This window comes from Sciurus carolinensis, chromosome 10, assembly GCF_902686445.1.
Source record: "Sciurus carolinensis chromosome 10, mSciCar1.2, whole genome shotgun sequence".
Lineage (NCBI taxonomy): Eukaryota > Metazoa > Chordata > Mammalia > Rodentia > Sciuridae > Sciurus > Sciurus carolinensis.
The window spans coordinates 67,353,325-67,369,010 of record NC_062222.1 but is presented as its reverse complement, the minus strand read 5'-3'; the positions used below and the strand labels follow the sequence as shown (position 1 = coordinate 67,369,010).

General features: G+C 38.9%; 1 protein-coding gene across 1 annotated transcript in view; it reads right to left on the bottom strand.

Annotated features, from left to right (window-relative positions):
• LOC124994215 (broad substrate specificity ATP-binding cassette transporter ABCG2-like) overlaps positions 1 to 14,300 on the bottom strand; it is a 42,043-nt gene extending 27,743 nt beyond the window's left edge. The window contains 1 exon segment of the mRNA XM_047566006.1: positions 14,073 to 14,300. The gene's annotated coding sequence lies outside the window, so the exon portion shown is untranslated.
• Positions 14,301 to 15,686: the final 1,386 nt, after the last annotated feature.

The following is a 15,686-nucleotide window of genomic DNA, read 5'->3' as shown; positions in this document are numbered from 1 at the left end:
AAGAGTATTCATAATACTCCAGAAATGTCCCTCATCCTCCATCCTACTCATTATCCCTTCCAAAAGGTCACAACTGCTCTAACTTTTATGCATTAGTTTTTATTACTTTTGTGTAATTATGACTAAGGTTATTATTGACATTGCTGGCTACGGGACCCACACACATGCCTGCACTGGTTTAAGCATCCATGGCCCTCACAGGGAGGAGGGGAAGGAAGGGTGCCATCATGCACACGGCAGTAATGGCACACAGACATCCTCACTTATTGTTGACAGCTTGCCCCTTCCTGTTCTCTCCTGCTCACTGGTACGTCTCTTGCTGACTCGTATGTCACAGACCTTTTCCTGCAAGTTGGAAATTAAATCAGTTCAAGACTAATAATTATTTATGGCATTTTGCATTTATATATGGTATCTTCAAATATATGACCTTATTTTATTTCCTCCCTATCCTATGAGAATATGGTACAATACAGAAATAACAAAGAAGTTAGTTTCCCTGTGCCAAATGGTAACTTCACTTTCTGGCATATGGCCTGGAATCTTAGACCAAGACCTCTTAGTTCTACTATCTTTATATCTGGAAAGTTACATTTTTATAGCAGTTAGGTTTACTCTTTGGCCCACAGGTAATTAAGAGAAAAAATGTTTTTAAAATTTCTAAATGACTTAATTTTACATGGAATGCTTATTCTTTTCTTGATACTCAGAAATTATGATTTTAAAAATGTTGCCTGAGCAACAGATTTTGATATATTTACATAGTACATAAATAAAATTTCTTGGAGATGGGACACAAGTATAACTAATACATTGATTTATGTTTTATGTACACTTTGTACACCAGTCTGAAAATGATTTTATACAGTATTCTTAAATAATGTGGTACATTAAAGTTTCATGGTGTGAAATTTGCCATATCTGGCATTAAATTAATGCCAAAAACTTTCTGATTTTAGCAATTTCAAATTTCTACTACTATTAGCAGGTATTTTGCACATCTTGATGCTACTGATCAGTACAAAAGAATGCATAATGGTTAAATGATAGTGTATGGTATCATTTGTCAGTATAAAATAATCTTTTCATCAGATGGAAAACTCTATAATCTCCTGGCAGATCATCTTAATACCAATTGACAACTTTTCCTGCTTGCTTGCTTGCTCTTTTTTCTTTTTCTTTTTTCCCCCAGTACCTGGACTATTCTAGGGCCTTGTGCATGCTAGGCAAGTGCTCCATGAATGAACTACATCCCTAGCCACTTTTATTTCTTATTTTGAGGCAGGGTCTCAATAAGTTGCATAGACTCACCTGGAACTTAAAATCTTTCTGCCTGAGTCACCAGAATAGCTGAGATGACAAGCATGCACTACCACACGAGGCAGACTTAACAACTTTTTCAAAAACATTTGGTTCCTTTTTTTTCCCCTTCCACTGGTGACAGAACCCAGTGCCATCAACACACTAGGCACTTCTCTGCCACCAAGCTACATACCAGTTTGCATATTTTTCTAATTCCTTTATTTTTAACTTTATTTTGAGTGGGCTTCTTCTAATATTCTAGAGATGCATTTTTTAATTTTTTAACAAATTATTTAAAACTTGATATCATCTAGTAAGAGTTGAATTCACTCAAGAGTCATGCTTTTGTCCAATTTTTATCATATTATTTTTCCTCTTCTTATTCTTTCCTGTTATATTTCCAATTTTCTTATTCTTTTTTTTTCTAGTTTGGAAATTTTATTTCTTTTTTATCTTAGTGATTTGGAATGTACATAGATTTGCTTCCACAATACCTAGTGTTTGTTTTTAATATTCAAACCTATTCTTTTCAACAAATATCAAGAATATCCATTAGCTATTTTGAAATGAAAAGGCACATATTGAAGGCAGCTTTGGTTGGTTGACATTCTGATTTTTTGGTGTACTGTGTTTTAAAATGCTTTGATATGGCTTATTGTATGAAAAATGGAAACTCAGGGTAAGAAAATAGATAGCAGAATTGTGTTCACACGATATATGTGTGTCCTCCGTGTGATATATTTAAATATTCTCCTTTCTTTTCTGGTCATCATTTAACATTCTCTATTTCATGAAGTAGCTGTGTCCTTCAAAGTTCATTTCAGTTAGAGAAAGTGAGTGCCACCTTCCAAATGTGCCGTCCCCACTGGGGATTCAAAGAAGACATGATATAACTGTCAAATTTCCATTGCATTTTACGATGTGCAAATGTATACACACACATTTTTTAAAACTGGGCTTCACATAAGTCCTAGATATTTGCTTATTTTCTAGGAATAAGAAAGAATTCAAACTCAGGAGAGTTAATAGCTGTCCAACATCCCAAGACACCAAGACCCACAATCACGAATCACACAGACAAAAGTATGTAATGGAGCAAAGCTGAAACTCTGGGCCAAAACATCTGACTCTAAATCCAGTGGTCATTTACCTGCCAGCTACATGGACTCATTGTGTAGCTGTTTAATGGAGTGTGAAGAACTGTCAATCAAAGACATCTGGGAAAGTCCCAGACCTGGTGCAAGAGGGGAAATGAGTTCATGTTTGCTGATGAAAAGTCAGTTATAAAATCATCCTTCAAATCTGGAAGGCATTGTTTCCCTGGCTTTCTAGCACTTAGTGCACACCATCAAGGGGATCTATTGCTTCCCTTTTATATTCAACTTCATTCCAATTCTGAGACCTTTCCTGAAAAAGCATTGAGTTTTTACAGAATCTATAGCCATTACAAGAATGATCAGAGCTATATTTTCTGTCACCAAGAAACCAGCTATCAAACATTGACTCCTTTCCCTGTGTTTCCCACACTCAGATGAATCCCAAGCTATTAGAAATGAAGTGCAATAGTGAGGGGCCATGACTGAAGGATAGCCAGGTACCAGGTCCACAGTGACATCTAGTATGTGCTAAGGCACTCTCAAATTTCCACAAAGAATGATATAGTCTCATAACATCTGTATTTTGTCATCACTTTTGAGGTTAAACTCCACTCTGCTTTAATGACCATTTGTATGTTCCCAGTTCTTGCATTTAACAACTTTTGCTGGAAAATTATCCTATTAAATCATGTAGTAATTATTACTAGAAATGAATGACAACCTATTGAAGTTATTGAGCTTCTGCTAACGATTCTGGTGAGGATCAGAAGAGAATAATGAGAGGCAAGCACATGACATTGAGGATAATGTCAGTGTGCAGAATGTCTTGAGAATGTCTTTCAATTCCTCCCCAGTCTTTTATGGGATGATCATCACGGAGGCAGATATTTCATTTCTCTATACTGATTTCTGATCTTCTGGAAGCGGAAGTGGTTGACAAATGCAGGCCCAGAATCAACCAGAGAGAGATGATGACACACAGAGGCCACTTCCTTCCCTTGAGAGTTCACTCTGAGGTTGTCACCAGACTCTGCTTTCAGTGTTCCTCTCCTGAAATCTTAGTTCCCACAGCTACTCTCCAGCCTATCCAATAGGAGGGAAAGAACAGGTAATTTGACAAGGAATTCTCACTGCCATGACCCCTGCCTTGACTTGGTCACTGCTGAAACTCGCAAGGGTCCTGGAAGCTCAGGTTCTAGGTGTGGCCTCCCCTCACTGCCAGAAGAGAGAGTGATGCCCAATGGCTAATGGAGGGCTTTCAAACTCTAATTATGGAGCTAGCGAGTCTATTCTAGTTTGATGGGAAGATGGTGTAGTGTAAGTGAATCATTTAATGTTATCAGTGTGATATCTGCATAAAGTTTTATATTTCTAGAAAAATAATTTGCATCTAAGTCTTAGACTTGTTTAGTAACTAAAATCCCATATGAAAAAGCATTACAGCATTTTGAGTGGTATAAATACTAGAAGAGTAGAGGAAATGCTGAGGAGGAAGGAATTTTTTGGGATGAAGGCCTTGGGAAGTCTGGATCCTTTTACAGAGCAAGATTCTACGGTGAAGGCATTGCCCCTGATGACAATGATTAGCCGCTGCTAGCAGTTAGCTGTGGAAACAGTTTCACTATACTTATGCTGTAAGGATCTAAAGGACACTAACCTGGACACATCCAGGTGTAGCTGTTGTTTTAACTGCTCTTACTGCCATGCGGGTGATTGACTGAATTCCCAGCAACAGGCAGTGTGGCTCCCTCCTGGCTATACAGTCTGTAAACCTGATTCATTACATCATCACTTATGGTTTCTTCCTGGCACCCTGTGGGACTACACTTTTTTCCTTTACACTTTACTATGTGGTGTAAGAGATATGAGAAATTCACAAACTTCATCTTTCCAGAAATTTCTGGAATTGTCTGGATGTTGTGATCATTGTGGGGGGTCGGAGAATACTACCAAATTCCCTACTCTATTCTAGAAGCTTATCAACTACAGTCTGCTCTCCTGAGCAGTGTGGCTCTTGATATTCCCAAAAAGAGAATTCAGCAGTTCCTATTATATCTACTAGTGTTACAACTTTTTTCTAATTTGGAAGATGAAACCTTTCTGATATAAATTGAAGAGGCCTTTATAGTAAGTCCTCAATTAACCACACAAACCATGAAAATAACTCAGTAATTCTTACTGGGCTTTGGCATGTCATATGATATATGGAGAAGTAAGGTATTTAATCAGGATTTTGCTGATGATATTGAACTGCTAGTAAGAGTTATGTTTTCCTGCACATGTCAAGTTGTGGCAAGAGGTAACATCTTAAAAATATGCAGTTCAGAATTTCTTATGAAGTATAAGGGGCAAGAGGTTAGAGCAGATAAACTATATTTACTTCTATTATAAGTGCTATATATATTAAAAGTAAATAAAAACACATAATGTGGTTTTTAGCCTTATCGAAACATGCATTATGTTCTTTTGCCATACTTCTGATAAGATTTATAACTAAAGTTCTAAGAGCCAAAGATTCCTTCCAGAGAATTAAGTTGAAGTTGTGTCCATCAGAGTTCTCTGCTTAAGGTACAGGACATCATAAGGCAGAGTCATATACTCAAGATTATGGTCCCTTTTGTATGTCAAGCCTGCTATTTTAACTGCTAGTCCTTATTCAACTTCTTCTCCTGTATCGGAATCACTTCAATAACCATCATCTTAATTAGTTCCATCCAGAAGTCTCAGTTTAAAAATTACTTTCAAAAGTATATCTTCTTTCAGCAATAACAGGATCCTTTGCTAAGCCTTGATGTACATCTAAGCATGTAACATCATGCCTCATGTCACATGATTGAGTTTTGCTTGGTTAGCTGTGCCACTTATTATTCTATGTGCCTACTTCCCTTCATGCTGCCATAGACATCTCAGCACGACAGTTACCTACGAGCATCCACTCTTCCACTGACTGTCCTCATGACAATTGCTCTTTCTCTTGCCTCACTCACAAAAGATCATTTGGCCTTTGTAAAGGATTTAACTTGAATTATTATCAAATCATTTCTCATTAGTATTAGTTATGAACAAATGTTATTCATTTGTGAGTGGAAGGACATGGAATTTAAAAAAGGAGAAACAGGACATATATTGCATAGAATAACTAATAATAGCAGCAATAATAACAATCTTCATCATAATGGCTCATACTTTAGAAGCGACTGTGTTGGGCCCCATTCCAAGTGTTTTTCACATATGAAAGTCTATTCAGTCTTTATCCTACTTAACTACGCTGCTCCTGCTTCTCAAGCAGGTACGTGTACCCTTCAGAAAGTGAATTCACTTAAAATGAAAAGTCCTATAAATAGATACCTTGTGAAAGCCACTGGACCCAGACACTGTTGGAATTGCATCCCACAGTTCACGATGGCCTTCGACACCAAACAGTAAACTCCTCGGTCCTCACATTCCCAGTGTGTTAATAATGAGCAAAATCCAAGAGAATTATAGTCTTTAAGAAGCAGGAGAGTCGACAGTACAGAAAATAATTATTAAATATTTAAAATACTTCTGTACTAAGTAATGGCAGAGTAGAGACACTTCATTGCCTTAAGATTCTGTACTAAGTAATGGCAGAGTAGAGACGCTTCATTGCCTTAAGATGACCCTAAGAACGATCAAATGAATTCAGAATAGCTAAAGCAATCCTTAGCAAGAAGAGCAAAGCAGGAGGTATCACAATACCAGAACTTCAACTATACTACAGAGCAATAGTAAGAAAAACGGCATGGTATTGGCACCAAAATAGACAGGCTGACCAGTGGTACGGAATAGAGGACACAGAGACAAACCCACATAAATACATTTTTCTCATACTAGACAAAGGAGCCAAAGACATATGGAGAAAATATAGCCTCTTCAACAAATTGTGCTAGGAAAACTGGAAATCCATATGCAGCAAAATGAAATTAAACCCCGACCTCTCACCTGCACAAAACTCAACTCAATGGATCAAGGACCTAAGAATTAGACCAGAAACCCTGCACCGAATAGAAGACAAAGTAGGTCTAAATCTTCATCGTGTTGGCTTAGGACGAGACTTCCTTAACATGACTCCCACAGCACAAGAAATAAAAGCAGGAATCAATACTTTGGATAGATTCAAACTAAAAAGCTTTCTCTCAGCAAAGGAAACAATCAACAATGTGAAGAGAGAGTCTACAGAGTGGGAGAAAATCTTTGCCACACCATACTTCAGATAGAGCACGAATTTCCAGAATATATAAAGAACTCAAAAAACTTTACACCAAGAATACAAATAACCCAATCATAAATAAATGGGATAAGAAAATGAGCAGATACTTCACAGAAGAAGATCTACAAGCAATCAACAGATACATGAAAAAATGTTCAACATCTCTAGTAATAAGAGAAATGGAAATTGAAACTACCCTAAGATTTCACCTCATTCCAATTAGAATGTCTATCTATTATCAAGAATACAAGCAACAATAGCTATTGGTGAGGATGTGGGGTAAAAGGTACACTCATACATTGCTGGTGGGATTGAAAATTGGTGCAACCACTCTGGAAAGCAGTATGGATATTCCTTAGAAAATTTGGAATGGAACCACCATTTGACCCAGATATCCCACTCCTTGGCCCATAGCCAAAGGACTTAAAATCAGCATACTACAGTGATGCAGCCTTATCAACGTTTATAGCAGCTCAATTCACAATAGCTAGATTGTGGAACCAACCCAGATGCCCTTCAGTAGATGGATAAAGAAACTGTGGTATATATGCACAATGGAATATTATTCAGCCATAAAGAAGAATAAAATCATGACCTTTGCAGGTAAATGGATGGAGCTGGAGAATATCATGCTAAGTGAGATAAGTCATACCCAGAAAACCAAAGGTCAAATGATTTCTCTGATAAGTGGATGATGATACATAATGGGGGGGTGGGAGGGAGGTAAGAATGGAGGAAAGATGTATTGTATAGAGGAAAATGAGGGGTGAGGAGGAGATGGGGGAAGGAAAAATAATAGAATGAGACAAACATTGTTACCCTATATACATGTATGATTATGCAAATGGTGCAACTCTACTTCATGTACAACCAGAGAAACAACAATTGTACCCCATTTGTGTACAATGAATAAAAAAAAACTGTCAAATGGATCTTAAGTTGTATCTTCTGTCAAAAGTCTAGTATGCATCAATTAAATGCTATACATGTTTCACTAAAAGGATTAGTTAGTAAATATATATATATATACTTTTTAAATAATTCATAACTTTTTTCCACTTCAGGTTTTGCATTATTTTAATGTCTTTTATTTTCTTCATTTTTAATTATTTAAAGACATAATATTAACAAGTTTTATTTTTAAGTTAAAATTTTACCTTGAAAGCTTTTTTAGGTTTGATGCTTGCCTCGCCTATCAGTAACACATTGAACAGAAGTGGTGAGAGAGGGCAACCCTGTCTTGTTCCAGGTTTTAGAGGGAAAGCTTTCCCATTTGATAGGCTGGAGAGTAGCTGTGGGAACTAAGATTTCAGGAGAGGAACACTGAAAGCAGAGTCTGGTGACAACCTCAGAGTGAACTCCCAAGGGAAGGAAGTGGCCTCTGTGTGTCATCATCTCTCTCTGATTGATTCTGGGCCTGTACTTGTCAGCCACTTCCACTTCCAGAAGATCAGAAATCAGTATAGAGAAATGAAATAACTGCCTCCACGATGATCCTCCAAAAGTACTATAGAGACTCAAGGCACCTCCCATTCAAATTCCAATGACATTTTTCAGAGAAATAGAAAAAGCAGTCATGAAATTCATTTGGACAACTAAGAGGCCCAGAATAGCTAGAGCAATTCTAAGACGCATCACAATACCAGACCTTAAGTTGTACTACTGAGCTATGGTAACAAAAATGGCACCAAACAGACCAATGGTTCAGAACAGAAGACCCAGAGAAAAACCCATGTAAACACAGTGATCTCATACTAGACAAAAGTGCCATAAACATATATTGGAGAAATGATGGCCTCTTCAGCCAGTGGTGCTGGGAAATCTGGAAATCCATATACAGCAAAAGGAAATCAAACACTATTTCTCACCCTGCACAAAATTCAACTCAAAGTGGATCAAGGACCTAGACATTAGACCAGAGACCCTGCACCTCACAGAAGAAAGAGTAGGCCCAAATCTCCATCATGTCGGCTTAGGACCAGACTTGCTCAACAAGGCTCCTAAAGCACACAAAGTAAAATCAAGACTCAACATGCTGAACCAAAAATCTTCATGGCAAAGGAAACCATGAAGAATGTGAAGAGAGAGCTACAGAATGGAAGAAAATCTTTGCCATCTGCACCTCAGAAAGAGCAGTAATCTCCAGGATATACAAAGAACTCAAAAATCTTAACACCAAAAAAGTTAAATAACCCAATCAATAAATGGGTAAAGGAACCGAACAAGCATTCACAAAAGAAGAAATATAATCAGTCAACAAACATAAAAATATGTTGAACATCTCTAGTAATTAAAGAAATGAAGATTAAAACTACACTGAGATTTCATCTCACTTCGGTCAAAATGGCAATTAACAAGAATACAAGTAACAATAAAAACTGGCGAGGATGTGGAGAAAAATGTACCTTCATACGTTGCTGGTGGCATTGCAAACTGGTGCAACCACTCTGGAAAGCAGTGTGGAGATTCCTCAGAAAACTTGGAATGGAACCACCATTTGACGCAGATATCCCACTCCTTGGCATATACCCAAAGGACCTAAAATCAGCATGCTATAGTGATGTGTCCACTTCACTTAATTCACAATTGCTAAGCTATGGAACCAACTTAGGTGTCCTTCAATAAATGAATGGATAAAGAAAATGTGCTACATATATACAATGGAATATTATTTAGCCTTAAAGAAGAATGAAATTATGGCATTTGCCAATAAGTGGATGGAACTGCAAACTAACATGCTAAGTGAAATAAGCCAGTCCCAGAAAACCAAAGGCTAAATGTTCTCCCTGATATTCACATGTTAACACATAATAAGGAGGGGGGATAGAAGTTCATTAAATTAGACAAAGGGGAATGTAGGGCAGGGGGCGGTGAGGGGGTGAGAATAGGAAATACACTAGAATGAATCAGACATAACATTCCTATGTTCATATATGAAAACATGACCTGTGTAACTCCACATCATGTACAACCAGAAGAATGGGAAATTACACTCCATGTATATATAATATTTCAAAATATATTCTACTCTCATGTACAACTAAAAAGAACAAATTTTTAAAAAATTTAAAAGAAAACAAAATACAGACCAATACCCCCAATGAACATAGATGCAAAAATCCTTAATAAAATATTAACAAACTACATTCAAATGTATCAAGAAAATAGTACAACATGGTCAAGTGGGTTTCATCCCAGGGATACAAGTCTGGTTCAACATACACAAATTAATAAGTGTAATTCACCACTTCTATAAAATTAAGGACAAGAACCATATGATCTTCTTAATAGATGCACAAAAGGCCTCTGATAAAATTCAGCAGGTATTCATGTTAAAAACACTGGGGAACCTAGGGACAGAAAGCACCTAGTGTGGTATTCTAAAGGCTATATGGCAAACCCAAAGCTTACTTCATATTGAACAGAGAAAGACTGAAACATTTCCTCTAAAATCAGGAACAAGACAAGGATGTCCACTGTCCAAATCCTATTCACTATAGCCCTTGAAACTCTAGTCAAAGCCATCAGGCAAGAGGGAAATTAAAGGAATACAAATAGGAAAAGAAGAAGTCAAATTATTTGTTTGTTGATGACATGATTCTATATCAGGAAGACCCAAAAACACTCCACCAGAAGACTTCTAAAGATGATAATGAATTCAGCAAGGTAGTAGGATGCAAGAGCAACATTCACACATCAGGATTTCTCTATGCTACAACATTGATTATACTGAGAAAGAAATCGTGATATCTCACAATAACCTGAAAAAAAATACTTATGAATTATTCTAACCAAGGAGGTGAAAGACCTCTACAGTTAAAATGATAGAACACTGAAGAAAAAAAAATGAAAATCACCTTAGAAAATGGAAAGAACTCCCATGTTCTTGGATAAGCAGAATTAACATTGTTAAAATAGTCATGTTACCAAAAGATTATAAAGTTTCAATGCAGTCCCCACCAAAATACCAATGATATTCTTCACAGAACTAGAAAAAAGATCCTAAAGTTCATTTGAAAGAGTAAGAGACCCACAATAGCCAAAGCAATACTGAGCAAGGGAAGCAATGCAGGAGGGATCACAATACCTGATCTCAAATTATACTACAGAGCTATAGTAACAAAAACTGCATGGTATTGGTACCAAAACAACATGAAGACCAATGGAATAGAATGGAAGACACTGACAAACGTACGTGCTTACAGACATCTGATACTGGACAAAGGTGCCAAAAATACATATGGGAAAAAAGACAGCTTTTTTAATCAAATGGGAAAACTGGATATCCATGTGTAGAAGAATAGAATAGATCCCTATCTCTTACCTTGCATGAAAGTCAAATCAAATGAATCAAAGATTTAGGAATTAGACCAGAAACTTTGCAACTGCCAGAAGAAAACACGGAGTCAACACTCCATCACATAGGTGCAGGCACCAACTTCCTTAACAAGGCACCTAGAGCTCAAGAAACAGGGCTGGGTTGTGGCTCAGTGCTATAGTGCTTACCTAGCACATGGGAGACACTGGGTTCAATCCTCAGCACCACATAAAAATAATAAAGTTATTTTTTAAAAAAGAAAAAAAGAAAACTAAGAATCAATAAGTGGGGTGCCATTAAACTCAAAAGCTTCTGCACAACAGAGGAAATGATTACAAGTGTGAAGAGACAACCTACAGAGTGGGAGAAAATATTTGTCAGCTATTCCTCTCAGAGGGGATTAATATCTAAAATACATAAAAAACTCAAAACACTGAACACCAAAATACCAAGTAACCCAATCAATAAATCTGCAAAAGAACTAAACAGACCTTCTCCAACGAAGAAACACAAATAGCCAACAAATATTTGAAAAAATGTTTGACATATCTAGCAATCAGAAAAATGCAAATCAAAACCACACTAGATTTCATCTCACTCCAGTCAGAATAGCAGTTATCAAAAACTCAAACAATAATAAATGCTGGCAAGGATACGCAGGGGAAAGGCACATTCACATGTTGCTGATGGAATTGCAAATGAGTACAACCACTCTGGAAAGTAGTATGGAGATTCCTCAAAAAACTAGGAATGAAAACACCATAGGATCCAGCTATCCTACTCATTGGTATTTATTAAAAAGAACTAAAATCAGAATACTCTAGTAATACAGTCACATTTACATTAGCACAGTTCATAGTAGTCAAGTTATGGAAACAGCCGAGATGCCCATCATCTGTGGTCAGATCAATCATTATCTCAGGATTGGTCAGACTGGTCTTATCTGAGATAAGAAAGTTGCTGTTGCCCAGGGGTAATTTCCGCAAATCACAAGAATTTTATTGATCAGATTTGTTGTTAATGGAATCCAGGGTGGTGGGTCTAGAGCAGAGAATACAGGTGCAAAATGGAGGCAGAGATGCAAAGCTTTTTATTCTGCTTCTAGTTGTCTCTTGGTCACTTGCAGGCACAAGTGAAGAGTCTAAGAAGTTCTTATTACATTTGTAGCCTCTGGCAGTTTCATTTGAAAATGAGTGTGAGATGCAAACTGATAATTCAGAATATTTTCAGAAAACAATTTGATGGTGCAACTGTAGTGTGTTGTGGGCAGGTAAGTTAAGGTCAACTTGGTGATTATCTCCACTCTGTGAAGATAATCAATTAATGTAGTATGGACAAAATCTTACGGTGCATGAATTTGTCTTATTTAACTTAGCATGATGTTCTCCACTTCTATCCACTTACCAGCAAATGTCAGAGGCTACAAATGTAATAAGAACTTCTTAGACTCTTCACTTGTGCCTGCAAGTGACCAAGAGGCAACTAAAAGCAGAATAAAAAGTTTTGCATCTCTGCCTCCATTTTGCACCTGTATTCTCTGCTCTAGACCCACCACCCTGGATTCCATTAACAACAAATCTGATCAATAAAATTCTTGTGATTTGCGGAAATTACCCCTGGGCAACAGCAACTTTCTTATCTCAGATAAGACCAGTCTGACCAATCCTGAGATAATGATTGATCTGACCACAGTTTGACCAAGCGTTGATTATGGTTCCCCAAGTCTATATAAGCCACAGGCTCATATCATTATCCCCAAAGACAGGGTTGGAAATATTAGTCCCCTGTGTCTTCCAAGTATAAGTCTACTAATTAAAGTTCCTTTCCTGCTTTACACCATTACTCTTTCCATTTGGTTGATGGGGCAAGACTATGCTTTGTTGGAACCCCAAGAGTATGGCCTCTGGCCTGGGACTCCAGAAATGCAAAATCAAGTCATTGCATTTGACTAGTGTGCTCTTTTCTAAGAAAATATACACACAATACACACCCACCTTTCCTGCCACACAAAATTTACTCACTGGTCTTAACTGTAGTTTAGGTGACCAAGGCTGTGGTCTCAAGACACAAGTGCTCAAAGGCAGATCATTAACAATACAGTCCTTGACATATGTGTTGAGAGGAGTCACCTGAACCTTTCAAACAGCTGCAACAAGCAGCTTCCTCCTGACCATGATGTCAACCATCTGTGCTGTACAATTCCTGAACAGCTCTACCCAAACACCCCTGGCTCCTTTCCAGACTGCCTCTTTCCTCAATCTCCCTAACACCATCAGAGACCCCCATGAAAAACAGCACCCCTTAAGAGCATGGGAATAGAAGATCTGAAGGGGACAATGAGCTATTCAGCAACCCCTCCCCCAAAAAAAAGAAGGGGAGATGTACTCCAAGAATCTTAACTGAGTCTGTCAGCTACTGAAAACATCATTTGGGTTCTTTGATACCCCCTAACCTTTTCGAACCATCTTGCAGACATCAAAAACCAGAGGCAGGGCTGAGAGTGTCATTCAGTGGTAGAGCACTTGCCTAGCAAGCAGGAGATCCTTGATTCAATCCTTAGTAAGGCAACACCACCACCATCACCAAAAACAAAATCAAAAACGATTAAGCCCAGGATGCCTTCATGCCTTCTCCATAATAACTCTAAGGATAAATTACATAAAAGAACGAAGAATGAAACTGTTGGGGGCTCTCTGCTACAGGCAAACTCCCAGGGCCTTTACTTGTTCAGTATGATTTCTGCTTTCCTCCACCCCATCTGTTCTCTTAATAGCTGCAGCTGCTCATTTTAACCACAAGCAAGATTCGTTATACCGCAATGGGGTCCAATAGTAGGGCTGCAAACGCTCCTCACTCAAGGCCTATTTGCACAGGACAAGAAAACATCCTTTGAAAATGTGCATGAACCAGAAAATTCCTGGACTGCACAAAGCCCATCCCTGCAACCCCTACACGTGATAAAAACTGGCCCCTTTCCTTGTTCCAAGAGTCAGTCTGCACTCTTGGTCGGAGCTGTTTCTCCTTTCTGGCTCCAGCAGAAACCCCAGTACAGCCTCCCTGAGCATCAGCGCTCACTTGATTCGCTTTCGGTTTTACTGACAGAACTCTCCGGTGTCATGCCTACCTCAGTGGAGAGGGCTGAGCGCCTCTCCTACCTTCCTGCGCTCTGGGAACGCGGTCTGTGCGCACCCAGAACACCGCCCGCAGCCGCGGCAGAGCCCTGCCCGGGAGGACCCTGCCGCGCCGCGGCCTCCAGGCCGGGAATTCACCGCCCGGGGCACCCAGGCAGGCTCCGGGCTGCCCGCAAAGATGATGTGTGGGCTGCGAGTTGGGCGCGGGGGAGGCGGCTTCACCCAGGTTTCCGGGCCAAGGCGTGGACGGAGGCCACTCCCTGGAGGACCGGCTTCCTTTGGTAGGCGGGATAAGGGAATCAGAATAGGTTGCACAGCCTGCCAGGCGGCAGTAAGCGGGCCTGAGAGCCTGGATCATGGAGAATGTCGCAGAGCACACAGGGATAATACAAAAACCCCGTTTTTACAGAGGAAAAGTGAAAAAAAAAAAAAGTGGATACATGATTGAAGCAAGGAAGGGCAGCACAGCGTGAGTACAACTGATCTAACAGTCACATTTCCCTTGCATTTTACAGTGTGCATGTCTTCACTTACATTTCTTTAGTTGGGCTTCATGAAAACCCTAAATCTTATTATGCTCCTTTTCTAGAAAACAGAATTCAAGCTCAGGAGAGTTAATAGCTAGTCAAGATCCCAAGACACCAAGACTCACAATTATGAACCACAGAGGCAATAATTCAGCATGGAACAAAGATGAAACTCTGATGCAAATCATCTGATTCCAAATTAGGGACGCTGAGTTGCCACCTACATGGACTCATGGAGTTACGTCTACTGGAATATGTAGAACTGAGCTAGGGATTTAGGATAAAGAGAGGAAAATAGTGAATCTTAAAGGAAATGCCCACAAACCATTGAGATGCAGAAAACACAGGCATAGATCTTGAGCAACATTGCTTTGGCCCATACCCTTGTAAAATGAGGGAAAGGCCCCAGAGCAGGGAAAACTGGTGCAAATTGTTCAGCTCCACCCTGGATCCACCTCCAATCTGGTGACTTGATACAGCACTTCTATAAATATTTGACTCCTAGCCCAATTCAGGGCTTCTCACTCTGGAGATAGGCAATATTCTCCTTTGAATGGGTGTCTACCTTCCTACTAAACCTCTGCCTATGCCTTTGGTTCCTGTTGAAATTCTTTTCTGACATATGTCAAGAATATGGCTGGTCCTGAGTTGAGTTCTGCCTCTCCTCTGGGAACTCCTCAGATCCTTCCCTCGGGACATCTCTACTCCATACCAGAACTGTCACTAAAGACATCTGGGACAGATGCAGGGCCTGGCAAAGGAATGACTGATTAAAAGTCAGTATTGTTTCTGACTGTAGCTGGTGGTGATGCATACCCAAAGAAGCTGCTGCTTCACTTTGAGCGAAGCCATGGAAGCCGATATAGATCCCGAGAATTTCAAAATCAAAAGTCAACATTGGGTCTTAAAAATAATAGGAAAATACTTTTTTAATAAATCAGTGGCTAAAGTACTTGTATTTATATATAATTATGCCATATTTAGAAGTCAGAAATTTTTAAATCCAAAGTGCATCCTAACTCACAATAGTTGAAAGCATTCAACTTAATCACTTAGTTGGTTTCAGGTGCCTTCACTCCT